This window comes from Dasypus novemcinctus, chromosome 1 (genome assembly GCF_030445035.2).
Source record: "Dasypus novemcinctus isolate mDasNov1 chromosome 1, mDasNov1.1.hap2, whole genome shotgun sequence".
NCBI classification, from domain to species: Eukaryota; Metazoa; Chordata; class Mammalia; order Cingulata; family Dasypodidae; genus Dasypus; species Dasypus novemcinctus.
The window spans coordinates 24,340,861-24,347,029 of NC_080673.1; positions in this window are offsets into that span (position 1 = coordinate 24,340,861).

A 6,169-nucleotide genomic window follows, 5' to 3' on the forward strand; every position below is an offset into this window, starting at 1 on the left:
CTACAACTGGAAAGCCAACGATTGCTGACCACTACCAGAAAGGGAAGAGGCAAAAGAGAAATCTTCCCTAGAGTCATTGGAGAGAGCATAGTCTGCCAACATCTCAATTTAGCACTTCTAGACTCCAGAACTGTGAGAGAATAAATTTCTGTTGTTTATCTTTAAGCCACCAATTTTCTTATACTTTATAATAGCAGCACTAGGAAACGCTTTTCACATGAGACAATATGTATAAAAGAACCAGCATCAAACTTGCAAAGTGAGTCCTAGTGACATGGAAGAAGATTGTAGAAACAATAATGAAGGAGCACAGTTAATCCTAGAAACCATATGTTCATGGAAAAGAGTTAGAAACAGCACCAACTGGGAGTCAGCAATTCGTGTTACAATAATTGCAAGGTCTACCCAAGACCTCAGGACACTAGTTGTTTATCCTTTCATGGATTCAATTTTTTTAAAGAGCTTCATCTTCACAATTCTTGTTGACATAAAGTAAATAGTAAGTGGAAAATATAGGCTGTGATGATTCTAAATCCAAAAGTGGTTCTGAATGTGAGTTAGTTCTAAGAATATATTAACCAGAATATTTTGCTTATCTTTTCATTTTTTGCATGTTGTATGTGCATAAAAATGATATATGATTAAAATCTATCTATTGGAATCTAGATAACTCTGTCAATAACGTATAATAGATTGTGTAACAGGGAAACATGGTATAAGTTTAATGGGTAGCATAAATTCTTATTTAGCCATTGATAGGCAAATAATGTTGTATCTTACAGCTGATGGTATTTTAGAAGACCAGGGAAAGGGGATCCTTGAGGTTCTCATGAAGATTAATAAGCTTGGAAAAAGGGCATGTCCTCAAGTCCTTTCGCCCAATCATGTATGAAAGTATGACACTTGGTCATGAGCAAAATAATATTTTCATATATTTCACCTGAAGAGGAATCTGAGCCTTGTGCACACTACTTTCATCTAGATTGTTCTTACTTTTAATCTGCTGAGATCTCTGGGGAAACAAGAGTTTTTCAGTTTGCTTTCTCTAGAGTAGCAGTCAGCAGTCATTTTCATTGTCCCAGTTGCAAAGCTTGTAGCTTTTCCTAACACATTTATCTTAGAAGAATACATGGAAGAAAGCACATAGATAAACCAAAATTGGATGTGGAACAAAGCTCAGATGTATTTTTTAAAAAAGAAGACATTATCAGAATATTGATAAAAAATAATTTTAAAATGGATGTCCTTTGTCCCTGCCAGTAGTTGAGCTTTATCTGGAATAACATGGATTAAATGAAAGAACTCAAGGCAAATAATTTAGAAAAGTGTATCTTATATCTATTGTGTCTTACAAATTTCCATTCTGTTTTTATTAATTTTGATGCTAAAATTTTTTCTTAATATTTTTTTTTCCTATCACTTGCCGCTGATATGTAGTTTGATTTACTTTTGTTGTCCTTATCTATCACCTTAACTCTTTTCTAGGTAAGGAGAAAAGCAAAAGTACACCAAAGGGAAGACTGAGGTTAAGAAAGGAAAGCCAAAGAATCCAGCACTTTCCTATCTTTCATTCTACAAAATTTCTCTTTAGCTTACAATAATGGCCACAAGGCAGACCACTCACCAACATGAATTACTGTGACCAAAAAGAAGGAACAGAAAAGGGAAATGAAATGGGGTATAAGGAGAAAAGCAAATACATATTTTCATCCTTGAAAAATAAAGTGAATTTCATTTAAGAGGGTCTTATGAATGCTCCAGAAGAAATTTGGAATCCATTTCCAGTGTGTAGATGCATTCAAGAAATGCATAAATGGGAAAAACCAGAGAAATACATAATGTTCCCTGAGAAAGGATGAGATTGAAAAACTTGTCTTTCTTAAACCAATTTGCCTTTTTGTGCCTTCTTTCTCTCTGCTCAATAACCGACTCTTGTATACCACCTAGTCTCCTATACAACAGAACAAAAACTGAACGCATAAAATCTAGAACTAGAAATGGCCTCAGAAAATAGTTGGACTAGGATATTTCATTAAAAATACCTGCTATGGCTTGGTGCAGGCATGTAAATTTCTGAAACAGTGGGACTTTGGAGAAATAGAGAAGTCAAGCTGTGTCTGAAAGTATCCATAGATTTTTCAGTTCTGGGTGACCAGTTAGCTTGCAGAACACAAGTTCAATAACACTATATCTTCAGGTTTTAAAATTAAAGCCATAAGTGCATAATTTATATTAAATATTCTAATTCTATTCTCAAAGTTTTTAAGCTAATTCAATTTATTCAAACAACAATAACAGGGTCAGAAAAGAACACATATGGGGAACTACTCTAACCATCATTGAGCCTACTAATTTGTGAACTCTGGTCCATATCTTCACACTGTTTTTACAGAAGAGGAAATTGAGACACAAAGACATATTCCAAGTTCAACTAGTGAGTTAGATGCAAAGCTTAAATAAGAATCTCAATATTCCTTACCCACTATTTCAGTGTCTATTCTTATAACTATGCATCACCTACTTTATTGTAGCACAGCATTAAAATCATGACACATGCATGAAGACTTAGAATACATGTGAACTCCTTACAATGGCTTAGTGGTCATGAGTAAAGGCTCTGGATCTAAAAATGTCATAATGTATCTTCCAGCTCACCAATTACCAACTCTATGAACTTCAGAAAGTTACTTAAACAATCTGAGACCCTGTTCCCTCATCTGGAAAGAAGAAAAAAAGACTAATCTATCTTATTGGGTTTTCATGACAGTTTAATTATTTAATACATGTAAAATGATGACGAAACTGCCTGGCATATATTGAGTATCAATAATATTAGCTATCTTTGTCATCATGATCATGATTATGTCATTATGATCATCATCATCATATGCTCCTCCATGACCTCAAGGCCGCAATGTTCCCAAACTAATCTTCTGCAACCTTTTCCTAGTTCACGACATTTTTGCTACAAGGCCATTCTCAAGAACAGGTAGTTCGTTTCTACTTAAAGTCTTGTACTTGCTGTGGTTGTAATACAAGGTTCACTACCTCATTTCATTCAGGTCTAAGTTCAAATGTCACAGGCTTGTGTGTTCCTTCCAAGATCATTCTTGTTATACTTATTCCTGTATGTGTTGTCCCTCATTCTGTTTTTGTTTTTTTTTCAAAGTGTGACTTAAAACTTATGAAATTATTAAGCATGCTTATTTGCACACTTTTATCTCAGCCTCTGACCAACGTTTCAAAAATGCTCGGCATTTATAGCCATATTTTAAAGTGGATTCCAGAAAATTGATATTAACAATGCCTTGAAAAATAACCTGTTTATTTTTTTCAATTCTTTTTATTTTGCCTTTTTGTTTTCCACACTAACATTGCTGTTCACAGAAGAGAAATGGTGATCATGGTAAATTAAAAGAGGAGCCATATTTTAGAGAACCTCAGAGTATAATGTAAGCTATCTCAGTAAATGATTCTGTGATTGCAGAATTTCTTCAGTGGAGAGTTCTGTCTCAAAGTCAGAGCAGACTACATGACATCATCCCTAACCCCATTTGTTAGAAACAAAAAGAGCAATGCTGACATCTAGTGTTTGTGAGTTATAAGGCAGGGGTTGAAATTTTCCTTCTAAGCAGATGAATTATAATAAACTGTATCACACTGAGGGAACACGTAATGACCCTGCAATGCAGACAAGAGAAAGGATGAAATGATGAAGTTTGATTCCAACCCAATCTCTGAGTAATCTAATGAGGTGTTTATATCTATGAAAAAGAGACCAAAAGTTTGAAACTACTGTTTCTTGCTAACATTAAAGAGTTTGTGTGGACTTAGACTTTCTACACTACCTGAAGATAGCTATTCACTGAAGAAGAAAAAATAAAAGAGAGAGAGAGATTAAGAAATGGTGGCAGATGCTCTGATATAATCATTTATTCAAAATGATTGGTAGCCATGAAGTGGTAGGCATCTCTAAACATTGACTTCTGGTGCCACTAATGTGATAATAAAAGCGCACAAATACCAATTATGAAAAATCATTTACTTAATGCAAGTGGTTCCCAACCCTACTTCTTTAAAGGGGTTAAAGATTTCCACTTGCCCTCGGAATTATGTTTGTTGTGAGAATGACCACAAGAAGTTTGCCGTGTCTTTTAGGCTCTCTTCCATAGGAGCACATTCCCACAAAACTGCACAACTCTTTAATAGGCATTCAAACAATTTCAGCTACGATGTCTATCCTGATCAGCCATCAGAGAGAAACTGCTGACCAGGTTATTGTCTAAATGAAGTCATTAGAAATTATAGTATGAGGATGCTCATCATATCTGTTTTACCCCTTTTAATATTTCTATAGACATCTACAGAATATTAATAAGAATCAAGAAGAATGTGTCTAAATTTATTTTCCCTTGCTCCTGGTCTATTGAGGTCTGTCTATTCATGTTCTCAATATCAGATATCATTAAGTGTAGCAGAAGGAAATTTCAGAACCAGAAGTCTGCCCCATTCTCTCCAAAACACATCTAAATCCCCATCTTTGACTATACTGACCTTAAAATATTTACAGACAAATTTCCACTCTAGTTGAGGTAGCTATAAACCAAATGATAAATGACAGATTGTGGGGTAAACAAATATCAAATTATTCTGTATTATGAAAAGTTCTATATATTTTCTTAATAATGCTGCTTATTTAATTATGATCATGGTTAATTTTTCCCACAAAAAGTTTGTCTTCCTTGAGATAAATGTGTCCTCCTCCAAGGTTAAAATCTAATAATTGAATAGAACACCTATTAGATTCTGAATAAGGTAACTTTTGTAAGATGCCCTTCACCGATAGCATGGAAAAGTTCTATTCAGAAATTCCTTCTGGCTGTTTAGTGAGGTACAGATGGATCTGCAAGAAAGAAAGCACAGCATTGTTGTCCAACAAATGTAGAAGACACATTTCTGGCCACAGAAATACAATTTGGTATCTTCCATCATAATATAACAGTTAAGAGCAACAGTCTGGAGCCTAAATGCCTGCTTTCAAAATTTGTTTTTGCTAATTGTTAGCACATTACGAACTATTAACTTTTCTGTATCTTAGTTTCCTCACCTATTTACAAAGAATAATGATTAAGAATAAGAATAATGGAGGTGCCTGCCCCAGATGTGCAGAAATTAATTCTCATGAATAATGATAAACAATTCTTTATATGTAGAAAGTATCTCTACATATCATCTAACATATTTGCTTCAATTTAAATAAATAACCAGCAAGAAAATTTATCTAAAAATGTTACTTGTCATTATTTCAGAGACCTTTGCCTTTGTTTCTATTGAGTGATGATTCCACAATAATGATGTATTTGAATGGGGGAAGAAGGGCACAAAAATAGAAGACCTCCAAGGAAAATGTGAAATAAAGTTTAATCATGGACCTGAGTCTGGAAAAACTAGATGCTACAGATTTCTGATGCTCTACTGACAAACCCTTGGTATTTGTCTCAATCAAAGGAATTAGTCTATCTAACATTCTCTACTGAGCAATGTAAGACCTGAAGGCTAGTGCATGAACACATACTACAATATGCTAGAGAAATAAGCAGCCTACTAGGCAAGAAACAGCCGAGAGCTGGGCTGATCACTCCAGAGGGCCTGTTTTAGGAACTAGATGGTATTAGAAAAATTTCAGAGATGGGAAGGCCAAACATGCACACACACACAGAGTCCAAGTAAAGAGTTTACTGTAACCACTCCTTTTGCCAATTTTTGCTTAGTAAGTACATTTAAAGTGAGTTACACTGGAAAAGAAATTTTATTTTTCTTAAAACTATGGAAATTTGCCATCAAAAGCCAGGAAATATTGAGTTAAAATACTGAAAATATGAAAACTCAAAGGAAGTGATTTTTCAGGACTCAATATTAAGTGAATGTACATGTTCATGTGAGATTTCACAGGCAAATTTGGTAACGTTTTAGAAAGAAATGGAATCAAAGGCAAGAGAAAGAAATAGGTTTAACAATGCATTCTTGGTGAACAATGCAGATTTTCCCTACAAAATTCCACTGCATCTCTTCGCTCATCTCATTAAAAATATGGCACTATCTACAAACACATAAGCAGAATAATGACTTTTATTTTGCACAAGTTAAATTTTCCATTTTACAGTGTATT